We start from the raw sequence: 14,050 nt of genomic DNA, 5'->3' as shown, positions 1-14,050 counted from the left end.
GAGATTGAGTAAAATTCAGCAGGAAACGGGGCAGGGTGGGCGGTGCTAGAATGGAATCCGGGGAGCGCAGGACTGAGGAGGGTCGGGGGATGGACAGAGCTCTTCCCCGATCAGCTGCAGGCCTGGCTTGTTCCCAGTGGACTTGTTCCCAGCCACAGACTGGGGCCAAGAGCCTGGTTCCGGTGCCTGGTCACTGGCACGGAACTCGGAATGGACACAGGCCTCAGTCCTACCTTTGCCTCCCCGCAGACCTTGGGCAGCATCTGTAAAACCGGGTGGGAAATAATTGCAAAGGAACTTTTCTAGTTCTAATAATATACGATTCTTTTTTAAAAAAAAATCTGAAATGCTTAATAATAATGTCAAACAATAACGACAAAGCAAGGTCAAAATCAAACCAGGGTTGGGGAGTGGGGTGGATCCGGAGGCCAAAGGATTCCTTCGACCTTTCCAGCCTGGTGAGGCCCCACCAGCTGCAGCCTGACTCACGCGGGGTTTGTGTTTCACCGTTAAGTCATCTAAGATCGTGAGTCAGGTCTGGCAGCTGCCCAACATCCCTGGCCTTCATTGTTAAGCTGTGACTGGTAGTGGCAGCCACTGACTTTAAAAGAAAGATTTTGCTCACACTGGTCTGGCTCTCTGCACTCTGTCGAGGTTGTTGGGGGCCTCGGCGGAGGGCAGGGTGGATTCTGTCACCTGAGAACTTGCAGTGCTCAGGAGGCTCACAGACGCCGCTGGAGGTGTGCACAGCAGACCTGTGGGCTTGCAGGAACTGGGGCTGGCGTCTGCCCCGAGTGAGCTGTGTGACAGTTGCATTCCTCACCGCCCCAGCCTCGGCTTCCTGTCTGTTCAAAAGCTGCCCGGTGTGGCCAGGACTCAGAAGGTAAACATGAGGCAGTGATCTTGGTGGGGCCCCCGTGAGGTTCACACAGGCACAGGTGTCCCTTTTCCTCCCGCAGGTGGAAGGGTTTAAAGAGGGGAGCTCCAGAGTTGAAAAGTCCTGCTGGGCTGTGGACGGGGCTATGCAATTCCCCCTTTTCTAGGGCCTTAGCCCTGGAGAAGGGACCAGGTGACCTTGAAGGGGCTCCTACACCTCACTCTTGCTTTTTGATGAGCCCCTGTTGCTCATTCCCTAGGGACTTTCTAGTGCCTGCAGTAAGATTTGCCCCATTCTCGAGAGTGCTGATGGACTGGAGATAGAAGTGGACATAGCCAGCAATCAAAATCCCCCATGTATGTAAGGGTCACTCAGAGGCTGACATGCAGATGAGGGAGGAAGCGAGGAGCTGAGCCTAGCTGACAAGCCCACCGCCAGGATGGGTATCACATCAGAGTCAGGGTAAGAACTTGAGTGCTTTAACTTGATGAGTTAAAGAACTTGCTGGCACAGTACCTGCCTGGCAACAGTCTTTCACAAATAGTTTCCCCTCCCTCCCCTCCAGCCTATGTGATTTGTTTACTGTTCGGTACGACTCTCAGGATTACTGTGCAGATCAAGTGGGAAAATAGGTATGAAAATGTTTCTGAACTATAAAGTACTGATGAAGAAATAGGGGGCACGCACACCGTTGTGAATTTATTAAATGACACTAAGTTGTTTACCTTGAAATGGTTAATTTTCTGGAATGGAATTTGGCTTCCATAAGTTATTTTTTTAATAGCATTTATAAGGACTGCAGTCTATCAACACTTCTTTGGGCATTTTAGCAAGGGTTAGGTGTTTACTACAATTCTTTTTAAAAAATATAGGGAATGATGGAGGAGCTTCATAGCATTGGATATAGCAGTGATTTGCATCTGACATCAAAAACACAGGCAATGAAAGAAAAGCAGATGATTTCATCAAAACTAAACAGTTTTGGTGCAACAGAAGGCAATGTGGAAAAAGCAAAAAGGCAATCCACAGAATAAGAGAAAATGTTTGCAAATCATATATCTGATAAGGGATTAATAGTCCATAGCTCCAGAGAAGGCAATGACAACCCACTCTGGTCCTCTTGCCTGGAAAATCCCATGGACAGAGGAGCCTGGTAGGCTGCAGTCCATGGGGTTGCTAAGAGTCGGACACAACTGAGCAACTTCATTTTCACATTTCACTTTCATACATTGGACAAGGAAATGGCCACCCACTCCAGTGTTCTTGCCTGGAGAATCCCAGGGACGGGGGAGCCTGGTGGGCTACCGTCTATGGGGTCGCACAGAGTCGGACATGACTGAAGCGACTTAGCAGCAGCAGCAGTCCATAGCTCAACAACAAAACAACCCAATTTTTAAAAATGTATAAAGGATTGAATAGATGTTTCACCAAAGAAGATATACAAAAAGTACAGGAAAATGTGTTCACTAATCACTAGAGAAATGTAAATCAAACCCCAACTCACACACACTAGGATAGCTACTATAAAAAAATAAAATAAAAAAGGACTACTGTTGGCCAGGATGTGGATAAACTGGAACCCTTGTACATTGTTGGTAGGAATGTAAAATGGTGCAGTCACTGTGGAAAATGGTATGGCTGTTTCTCAAAAAATTAAACATAGAATTGCCATTTGATCCAGAAGTTCAACTCCTGGATAGCTGTACAAAATAACTGAAAGCAGAGACTCAAGTATTTGTGCTCCCATGTTTTTAGCAGCATTTTTAGAATAGCCAAAAGGTGGAAATAACCCAAACGTCTATCAATGAATGGATGGATAAACAGATGTTCTTTTACTTTCAATAAAAAAAGCTGTGACCTCACTCAATATCACACATCTCCCCAGCTGGTTTAGTGCCCAGATGCACAACTTTCTCTACTTTTTCCTTTGCTGCTTCAGAGCCATGTGTGATAGGATGTAATATCTTCATATGTAGATATAAATATGCAAATACAACCAGTTTATGGAGGACTTGGTGGTTGATATGAAAGTGAAATGGTCTCCAATGAAAAAACTTTGCCGTAACAACCACAAACATAGGGGACAAACGTGTGAGATGTTCAGCATTCTCAAAGCAACAGCTCTATGTCCCTTGAAGAAGGGAGAAAGTAGGTGATCAGTGATCAGTGATCGGTAGGAGGGGTCTTGTCCACATGACAGCATGTGGGCATTGTAACTATTCGGACAGGCCAGCCATCTCTCACCCCTGGATTAAACGTCCACCCTGGGGGCCCGCCGGAGAAGGCCATGGCAACCCACTCCAGTACTCTTGCCTGGAAAATTCCATGGATGGAGGAGCCTGGTAGGCTGCAGTCCATGGGGTCACAAAGAGTTGGACACAACTGAGCGACTTCACTTTCACTTTTCACTTTCATGCATTGGAGAAGGAAATGGCAACCCACTCCAATGTTCTTGCCTGGAGAATCCCAGGGACGACAGACCAGGTGGGCTGCCGTCTATGGGGTCGCACAGCGTCGGACACAACTGAAGCGACTTAGCAGCAGCAGCTGGGGGCCCGCTCCAGCCCCACCTCTGACTGTGCCCCTCCTGTGCTCCCCAGATTCACCCATGTTCCCCCAGATGCATGGTACTTTCAAGCTTCCCTGCAGGCTACCTGACCTGCCCCTGCCCTACCCCACCTCCTCCCACTCGTGCAGGAAGACCACACGAGGAACAGGCAGGCAGGGGTCAGAGGAGCCTCGGGGACAGAAGACTTTGGCAGACCTGTGGACATCGAATGGGCCACCCTGCAGGCCGCGTGTTTGTATGTGTGTGTGTGTGTGTTTGGGTCTGGGCCCTTCCTTCCCTCTCCTGTAGCAGAAAGAATGGGAGAATATAAGACAGCCAGAGAGGGCAGTTATGATAGATGGCATGTAGGGTCTGGGCAGGGGGTGTCAGGTGATGCCCACATCACGGAGACATGGGAGGTGATGGGGTCACAGCAGACAGCGCAGGCGCTGCTGGTCGTCAGGGTAACCACACTGCAGGAAGGGCCCCCTCGCCCAGTGACCCTGCCCTGCCCAGACAGCGCGTTCCTGGCCCAACCAGCCATAACCCGTCATTAAACTTTGCTTCCTCTTTAAAAAACTAATGAATAAGAGGAAGCCGTCCATGTGCTGGGAATGCAGACCACCCAGGCCCACGTGGTGACTGCCCAGTCTGCCCTCAGCATCTCGCGGGATTTTAAAGAGTGCAAACAGTCTCTTCATGTTGGCTGCAGGAAAGGATTCTGTGGAACATTTCAACAAACCCTTCTGCCAGGCCCTTCCCTGAGCTGTAGAGGACCGGGCGTTGGCCGAACCCAGGCAGCTGTAGTCCTACAGGCACCCTGAGAGACCTAAGCCAGGCTTCAAAATCACTGGGCTAATGCTACATTTTGTCAGTTGCAAAAGGGAAGTAATAGACTTCCCTCCTACAAATAAAAACCTTTAGCTCTGCTCAACAAACATTTATGCCAACCGTATGCTGACCACTGCCATGCCCAACAACTTTGGCTAGTAGCAGAGCTGAAGATTCCCTTGGACTGCAAGGAGATCAAACCAGTCAATCTGAAAGGAAACCAAACCTGAATATTCATTGGAAGGACTGATGCTGAAGCTCTAATACTTTGGCCACCTGATGCAAGAGCTGATTCACTGAAAGACTCTGATGCTGGGAAGGACTGAGGGTAGGAGGATAAGGGGGCAACAAAAATGAGATGGTTGGATGGCATCACCGACTCAAAGGATATGAATCTGAGCAAACTCTGGGAGATAACGGAGGACAGAGGAGCCTGGCATGCTGCAGTTCATGGGGTCACAAAAAGTCGAACACGACTTAGGGACTGAACAACAACCAAGTGCTGAATTAGAATCTGCCCTGACATGGACCCTGCCCAGTGCTCATGGCCGGATGACCCCAGGCACACTGTTCTCACTCTGTCATATCAGTTCCCAGTGCCCAGCTCTGTGTCTGGCACAAAGTACTAGGTGCACAAGGAGTATTTGACAAATAAAAGAATAAAGTTCCGCTGACCATTGATCAGAGTCCACCTGTACAGTGGGGTGACGTTTAGCAGTGATTCACTGACCCAATAGTGAGTAAAAAGAACAGTCACAGGAAAATATACACTATGATGTCATTTAATAAGCGTGGACAAAACACACACACATATAAGGAAACTCTGGAGAGCAGGGTATGGTGACAGCAAACTCAGCGCAGGGACAGGCTGGGTCTGTGCTCCTTCAGTGGGTGGGGCTGGGGGTGTCTGTATTAGGATGGACAGACGTGTCCTTTGTAAACACCTTATCAGGAAAAAAAAGAGAAAGTCTATGGTTTCATCTATTTCTGGAACTCTATTGTGTTTAACATAATACAATTGCAGTAAAGATATTTCCCTAAATTCAATCACCAAGAAACTACCCCAGCCCCCGGTCCCTGAGGAGGTGGCCTGGAGCTAGGGAAAGGCTGAGAGGACAGAAGCAAGAGGAAACGAGTAACCTCTAAAGGACGCAGGGAAGATAGTCCGCTGCCTCCTGGGCTGTCTCGGGGCCCCAGCGGGCTGGTGGCCCAAGGGATGTCCACTCTGAAACTAGACCGCCCCCCAAGAAGGGTCTACCTTAAAGAAAATTCTAGGCAGGAAAGGATGGTAGAAGGAAGACCCAGGAACATCTGGCCCCAGTGCCAGGAGCCTGCGTAGATGCCTGCGGCTGCAGAGCCAGAGCCGCTGTGCGGAGCCACCCGGGAGGTGCGGGCTCAGGGCCTGCATGGCTGGGTGACAACACTCGTCCTCCTCTGCTCGAAGACAGACAGGAAGCTGCGGTCCGGCTGCCACTGTGTGCTCGGGCGAGAGGAAGGTGACAGATGTGAGAGCTGTCTTAACTCATCCGGACTAGGAATCAAGACCAATAAAAATAGACAACTGACAGTAAGTGGGTGGGAAAAGAGAAGTCAGGTACCAGCCCACTCGGGAGCCCCAGAGGGAAGCCCAAGGTCACTCGAGGTTGTCTCCCACTGCACCTGCTGCTCCCACTGCCCTGGAATGCATGACCCCTCCTTTCTCTCCGATAACTCTGACTTACCTTTCATTGGCTCAGATACCCCCTCTTCCAGGAAGCCCTCCCTCCCTGCTTCCTGCACCCAGGCTGGAGAACGGCCCTCCCCACCCCATTACTTCTCCTGAAATCTCATCAGGTCCTTCTGACCATGAGGCTCATATGCCCTGTGCCTGCCCTTGGGTTCCAATCTCGTAACCAGCCTGACCTCTGGGTTGATTCTGGCTCCAGAGCGTCCCCCCTCATGAGGGAACTTCTCCTGAGACAGGGTCCTGCCCAGCACCCATCAGATTGAAAGGGTACCTGCAGTGGATGCAGAAAGACCCATGAACAGCCTCAGCTTCCATCCTTCGCTAACTGCAAGGGTGATGGCCACGCAGACCCTGAGAGGCTGGGGTGAGGGCAGAGGGGACCCTTGGGAAATGCTGATACCCCACTCCACTTTGCCCCAGATTCTCCCCTCCTCAGGACCCCCAGCACGTTGCAGAGTCTGGCCGGGTTAGAGGGAGGCGAGAGATCACTCACAGCAATGGTGCACCAATGGACGCTGATTACACACCTAATTGATGCTTTATGTGCACAAATGTGTTTTCTTATCCATCACCCCTGCCATCCATGACCAGGTGTCACCTCATTTGGCAGACAGGACCCACAGCCCGGCAAGGTAAGCCCCTTACCCCCGAGCACACAGCAGTCCTTGTGGGGAGGCAGATGTCCCTGGATGGGTCAGCTGTTAGAGCCCAGGCCCCTACCGGGGGCGGGCCTGCCCTACTCAGGCCCCTCTGCAGGTGGTGCTTGCTTGGAAGTTATTAGGGCCTCACACGCTGGAGCGTTGTCATTAGACAGGGTTTTCAGAGCATTTGGCCAAACCCACTCAACTCTTACCTCCCAGGGCAATGAGAGTTCAAACCTGGAACCACCCACTTCCTGTCACAAGAACAGATTCCCGAGAGAGGAGTTAGTCCAGGGAGGCTCTTAAGGAGCCCGTGGAGGCCAGTCCTGCACAGGGAGGCACTCTCCCACCGGCCCGGAGGGTGATCCTGAGTCCACTAGAGGGAAGGATGCCTTCTCCAAGGGTGCCCAGCTTGCCCGGCCTTATCAGGCAATTCCAGCCTCACCACAGACGCCTCCCTCTCCCTGGGGAAGCTCCGGTCAGCTCCAAGCTCCGTCCCACTTCACTTCCAAACCCAAAGCCAGGCTGAGCCCACGGACGGGAGGGGCAGTAGCCTGAGGCCCAGCTGCTGCCCAGCCCCTCACTTCCGTCTCAGCTGGCCACCCACGGAGCCACCAGCACCCATTTCCTGGTGTGTGTGTCTGTGGGTGTGTGTGTGTGAGGTCGGGGGTGTTGACGGCTCAACACCTGGTGTAGGGTGGCCAGGGTGTGGGAGGACCCTGGGCCTGAGTCCCTGGCCCCAGCCCCCACCCACCAGGGTGGCCCGCTGAGACATCCTTCCCAAGCACCTGGAGCCCTTCCAGGAACTACACACAGGTCTTCACGAAAGGAAGGAGCCGCTTCCACATCTAGGAGTGCTCCCCACTGGAGAGTCACACCCGGGGGCAGGGCCGGGTGTGACATTCGGCCTCAGATGAAGGCCTGGGGAGAGTCAGCCACGGGTGGGTTCGTTTAAAATGTCTCTCACTGCCTGAGACATGGCCCTCGCCCCACGGTGGGTACTGTTTGGGGAGCTCTTTCCCGCGCCATTCCTTGGTAGCTCAGATGGTAAAGCGTCTGCCTACAATGCGGGAGACCTGGGTTCAATCCCTGGGTCGGGAAGATCTGGAGAAGGAAATGGCAACCCACTCCAGTATTCTTGCCTAGAAAATCCCATGGACAGAGGAGCCTGGTGGGCTACACAGTCCATGGGGTCACAAAGAGTCGGACACGACTGAGAGACTTCACTTTCTTTCACTTTCCTGCGCCAGACCCTGGAGAGGGAGGGAGGCGCAGCCACAGTGCCCAGCTGCCCGCCCCTCACCTGCCTCTGGCCCTGGAGGGGTCCCTCAAGCCGGTCCTGCTGTTCTTGCTGCAAAAATCCCTCAGCAGCTGCTGCCTGCCCCAGGCCAGGCCCTGGACCAGGTCCTGGAACCAGAAAGGAACGGAGGCCGCCAGGCCAGGGCGTGGAGCTCCGAGCAGGTAAGGAGAGGGCCCCACCTGGCAGGTCTGCCTCCTGCTGCTAGGCACACACGGCCCTGCCCTTGTCCCTCCACCCACGCTCACTGGTACTTGGTGCTGGGTTTTTCTAGGCCTGCACTGCCCAGCTTAAAGGACACTAGCCACACTTGGGCCAGCACTGCCTCGGGCAGGGGTGAAAGGAGCCGCTCCCAAGTTCAAAGTCAGCTCCTCCTTACTAATCTGTACATTGATCCCAGCTGAAATGCTAATACCTTAGATAAGTTGAGTTAAATAAACCAACTTAAAATGAATATCACCTGTGTCTTTTCACTGTATTTAACACAGCTGTAGGGTTATGTCTGTGGCTGGCATTCTGTTTCTCTTGCACAGCCCTAATCTGTAATGATCCTTGAAAAGGAAATTCAGAAGATGAATTTATCCATGCACGTAACACTGATACTAATTGACCAACTACTATGTGTCAGGAACACAGAGACCAGCCAGCTGGGTTCCTACCCTCCAGAACCTCCCTAGAGGGCCAGGTACCTAACTGAGGCCACGCTCCAAGGTAGTGGGGGCCCAGGACTCAGACACACATCTCAGGGGCTGCTCCACATTGTTGCTCCCAAGCATGCTGAAGTCTTGCTCAGTGTGGGTGTCTGCTTTTCCTTCTTGGAGATGGGCTGGTAGGGGGCAAGGTCCCTCTAAGCCTCTCCCTTCCTGAGTGGCTGTCTTGTGCCTCTGTGTTTCTCTTTAAGTCCAACAGGGTGGTCATCTCAGTGGCTGCCAGGGACCCTGAGCTGGGGTGGGTGATGCACGTCACAGGGCCAGTGCCCAGCGGCATCTTGAGCCATGGACTGGAACCTCATCCCACCAAAGGTAAAAGCGGGAGGAAGAATTGTAAAGACGGCGCCTATGGTTTAGTGTGCACTGTGGCGGTTTTCTTACAATCATTTCAAACCTATTTTTATTGAGTGCTTTATAAAGACATGTAAATGAAGGTGCCGAGTCAACATGCAATTCTGCTCTTTCCCTTAAGGTGAAATCTTTATTTAGACTATAATTCGTTTATGAAAAATAAGCTTTTCTTGAATAGACCAAGTTCCTCTCATGCCGTGATGTCTCCCCAAGTCTGTTTAATCCCCAAGCCAGTCAGAAAGGCCATCTTGTCTTGTCACCATGCTGGCTGCATGGTGAGAGATCCCAAGTCCTGGAAGATGGTTTTTCAGAAAGGAAAGAGTCTCACTTCCACTCTGATTTTTGCCACCTTATCATGAAAGCGGAGCATCCATGCCCTGGTTATACTTCCTGGCTCGTGCAGACCTGACAGATGCTCAACTGTATTCTAATTGGGAAAAAAGGAAAACCACCCAGAGAAACATGTAAATCGTATATATATATATATATATATATATATATATATATATATATATATATATATATATATGTATAGGCTTCCCAGGTGGCTCAGTGGTAAAGAATCCACCAGATTCAGGAGACGTGGGTTCAATCCCTGGGTGGGGAAGATCTCTTGGAGGAGGAAATGGCAACCCACTTCAGTATTCTTGCCTGGGGAATCCCGTGGGCAGAGGAGCCTGGTGGACTACAGTTCATAGGGTTGCAAAGAGTCAGACAGACATGACTGAGAGACTGAGCCTGAATTTATTAATATATGTACACGTAAGCAATATATTTATCATATATATGAGATATACAAGATATCACAACTTGCAAACCAGCAGAGCTCCTGTTTTTGTTTATTTTAATTGAAGTAAAACAAAATTTTAATTTTGTTTAACTTAATTGAAGTTGATTTACAATGTTTTGTTAATTTCTACTGTATAGCAAAGTGACTGAGTTATGTATATATACATTCTTTTTCATATACTTTTCCATTATGGTTTATCAGTCTGTTGAATATAGCTCCCCGCGCTATACAGTAGGACCTTGTTACCCAGCCATTTTCTATGTAATAGCGTGCATCTGCTAACCCCAGGCTCCAAGTCCATCCGTCTTGGCAACCACAAGTTGCTCACAGAGCTCCTTTTTAAACACTGGTGTTTGAAGTGATATCTGAAGATCGATCATTTTAGAATTATCTATGTCCTTTATCACTGAATCCACACCACACTCTGCCAGATAAGAGCAAATGTCCCCTTTGTTGTTGGGTTTTTTCTTTGGCCATGCCCCATGGCATGTGGGATCTTAGTTCACCTCCTCCTGTAGACCCCACACCATGCTCTGGGCCAGGCCTACTTGATAAAACTCGGGCTGGGAGGAGCCCCATGGCCGGCGAACCTAGGAGTCCACTGGAGGTGCAAGGAGCCCTCAGATGCAGCAGAATGAAGAGCTGACTGCTGCTGCCACAACCTGGTGTTTCCCCCCCTCCCCGCCACCACCTCAGCTCAGAGCATCTTTGTTTAGCTGGCCTTTGGGCAGGGGCCCCACCTGCCTCCTGTCCATGGTTACTGGTGATCACCCCCAGGCTGCCCTCCTTGCCCAGACTGGCTGGGTGGAGCCCCCTGGGCACCCAGCCTGGGGGCCTTGGCCTGACCTCACCTGCTCTCCTGAGCTGACACTGTAGCCCCAGGGAGCCGGGCGGGCCCCTTGTGGCCATTTCTCCGCACACAGCCGTGCACTGGCAGACAGGCCAGCCCCACCACCGCCTCCTGTGGGAAGGGTCCTCTGGGCCAACCTGGCAGAGCAGGAGGCCGAGAGGGTGGCGCTCCAGTCCCTTGGTCTCTCTGGGCCCCTCTGTTGCCCTGGCCCCCGGTCGTTCTCCCCAGGGCAGCACACAATGGAGTCATCCTTCACCTCCCTGCTCAGGGGAATTTGTTGCTTCAGCCGTCTTAGCATGGCGCTCCAGGCCCCTGCAGGCTGGCTTGTTCAGTCTCAGCTCCCACCCCCCACCCCCCAATTCCCACTGAATTAGACTGGCTTCAGTAGCAGCTAATTCTCCAGGTCCTTCTAAGCCATCATTTCATCCCTCCTCTGCCACCCAGAGCTCAAAGGTGTGGCTCCTGGGGGCACTTTTGCAGAGAGGTTTGGGCTGTGAAGGTGGGTGTCCTGCAGACCTTTCTTCTCTTTGTGGCCGAGCAGCCCTTCTGCTCTGTGTCCTGGGCCTTCCAAGCCTTTGCTGTGGTTTTGGGGCAGTGAGGCACTTCCTTCTTCGCTTTCAGAGCCATCTTCACGAAAAAGGGGTCATTTTAAAAACCTATTTTAATTTTTTCCTGATATTCAGATAACTGTTCCTTATATTTGATTCATGATTACAGACAATAAAGCGCCATTTCGACAATGATGTCTATTTTACAAAACCACTCAGTAAAGAGGATACATAACACTGTTGATCTCTCTAATATTCATTTTCCCTTCATCCTTATTAACAGAAGCTTCAGAAGTGTGAAGTGTACACTATAGTGAGTAACAATTACTGGGGATGGCAAAGTGCCCAGCCAGAAAAAGGAAACTTCCCAGCCTTCTTTGAAAAGAGTGAGTGAGGAGCCAATGGGTACAGCTTCTAGGAAGGTTCTTTTTTTTTTTTTTTTTTTTTTCTAGGAAGGTTCTTATGCACGACCTGTTTCTTCCTGTTCCCCCAGAGCTGGGATGTGGTGGCTGGATCTCTAGCAGCCACTTTGCCTCTCAAGGTGATAAAATGGCAGAGCAGAAAGCTAGAAGGCACATGGATATCTGATAACTGTGGAGTTCTACACCAACGCTGGACTGTGCAGTTCCAGATTTTTTCTAACATGAGAGAGCTTTTATCTTGCTTAAGCCATTGTTAGTTGAGATTTTCTGACATGTGTTGCCTAATCTATTCCTAACAGCTATCACTCTTGTCTTTATTTTATAGAAAACAGTACTGAGAATGGGCCAGTCTCCAAGCTGGGATACGTGTGAAAAATTGAAGTGCTAGTCACTCAGTCATGTCCAGCTCTTGGTGACTCCATAGACTATAGCCTGTCAGGTTTGTCCATGGACTTCTCCAGGCAAGAATACTGGAGTAGGTAACTGGGATCGTGACATCCATCTATTGTCTCATTCATTCTCACAATCATTCTTTGAGACAGATACCATGATCCCAGTGGATAGGCCTGGAAACTGAGCTCAGAGAGGTAAGAGGACCTGCCAGTAGAGAGCCAAGGCGGAGCTGAAGCTCTCCGGCCCGGTCCCTTCCCGCTCCAGCCCGGATCCCCGTTTGGGATGAGTAGTTTTCTGACCACTCCCCTGCAAAGCCACAGTATTGAGGGCTTGTCTGTTCACCGTGGTAATGAATCCTCCCTCGTTCTGGATTCACTTGAACCCTTTGGAACTCAGCTTCTCCGCCTGTGAAGTGGGGTGGGGGTGGGGCCGGTGTCAGACTCCCTCCTGGCTTCCACCTCTGGGATTCCAGCACAATCCCTTGTGGGACTTCTGCTGGTTTGATTTGGTTTGAACCCTCCCCTTTCCCCAAAGGGACAACTCCAGAAGTGCTAACTGAAACCCTGTCCAGGCGGGGAGGAAAGTTTTTCTGTAGTTTGAGAACCTTCTGGGTCAGACAGGAGCCCACGGAAGCGAAAGAGGAAGTGCCCGTCTGTTTACCTCCCTCTGGTGACATCACGCTTCCTTGCTTTGTTGCAGAACCTGCAGGTCAGGGACCCGCCCATCCCCTGGGAGCACCTCGCTCAGCTGCTGCTCCAAAAGGGCTCACACAAGGAGCTGGCCTGTGCTCCAGAAACAGGAAATGCTAGTGTGGGGCTGGAGATCCTCTCATGGAGTTCTTTTCTCTTTGAAGCAGTTCTGGCTGCTCTTGGGGACAATTCCTGGAGTTCAGGCCCCATTAACCCAGGCCTCTCTCAGGCTGGCTCTTACTGCAGTCAAGGGGAGCGAGTCTGGAGGGAAGGGTCTGGGAGGCCTTGGAGGAACACAGAAGGGACAGGTCCTGGCCCCAGCTTTGCAGTTACAACCCGAGGGACCCCACTCAGGTCACTGGCTTCTTAGAACTGCACTTCCCACCAGGATGTGGGAACAGGAGAAAGTGGGTGGACCCGAGGACCCTCAGGGGGTTCCAGTGATGGTCTTGGAGCCACCCCTGACCAGCCACGTCGCCTCGGGCAAGTCACAGCCTCAGTTTCTCCATCTGTCTAATGAGCAGCTTGGACCACGGTGAAAACTGGTCACGATGAACTTGAAGCTCTAAAAGTGTCCATGCTCTATCTATCTAAAACAGTATCTAAAATAGATAAAAATCAGTAGTCTGCAGAGACACGTGGACACGTAGTGAATGGAGGCAAGTGGGGCAAATGCAGAATTCCACAGTGGATGGGAGGCTGGGCGCTGAGTCAGACGTTCACTCATCTCTACTTACTGGGCGCCCACTCTGTGCCGGGCGCATACTGTGTGCCAGGCCTGCCTAGGGACTGGAGAGAACGGCAACAAATGAGAAGGACAAGTCTCCTCCCTCGTGGACCTTATTTCCTCGTGGCTGGAGGCCAACAATAAGACAAATACAGCGATGGAACAGTCTCAGTTTGTATCAAGGCCTGGGATGCAGTGGAAAGTGGGAGGGGATCCCTGAGCAGGGGCCCCTTGAGCTGAAATGCAGACGATGAGAAGTGGGCAGCCAGGAGAAGACCTGAGAAGGGGGCTACTGGAGGAGGAAACTGCTGGGCAAAGACCCTGATGGGGCTAGGAGGGTGAGGTGGGGGTTGCTGGGTCCTGCATGGCTGAACAGGGCAGTGAGCATGGACAGGGGGACCAGGTGATGTAAGGCCTCTCCAGGCAGTGTGGGGAGGCTAAGTTTAATCTGAGTGCAGCTGAAAAAAATGGGTGGTTTTCAGCCAGCAGAGAAACATGGGTCTGGTCACGGCCTCTTCCAGCTGCTGGTCCTGGGCTAGGCTCTCCTTAACTTCTCTGCGCCTTCGTTTCCTCTTTTGTAAGAGGAGACCGATCCTCATCACTGCTTCACAAGGCTTTAGTGGTCATTCCCAGGAGGAACGTGTGGACAG

Source organism: Giraffa tippelskirchi, chromosome 6 (genome assembly GCF_054371585.1).
Source record: "Giraffa tippelskirchi isolate mGirTip1 chromosome 6, T2T-mGirTip1v1.2.pri, whole genome shotgun sequence".
NCBI lineage: Eukaryota > Metazoa > Chordata > Mammalia > Artiodactyla > Giraffidae > Giraffa > Giraffa tippelskirchi.
This window is presented reverse-complemented; position numbering follows the sequence as displayed.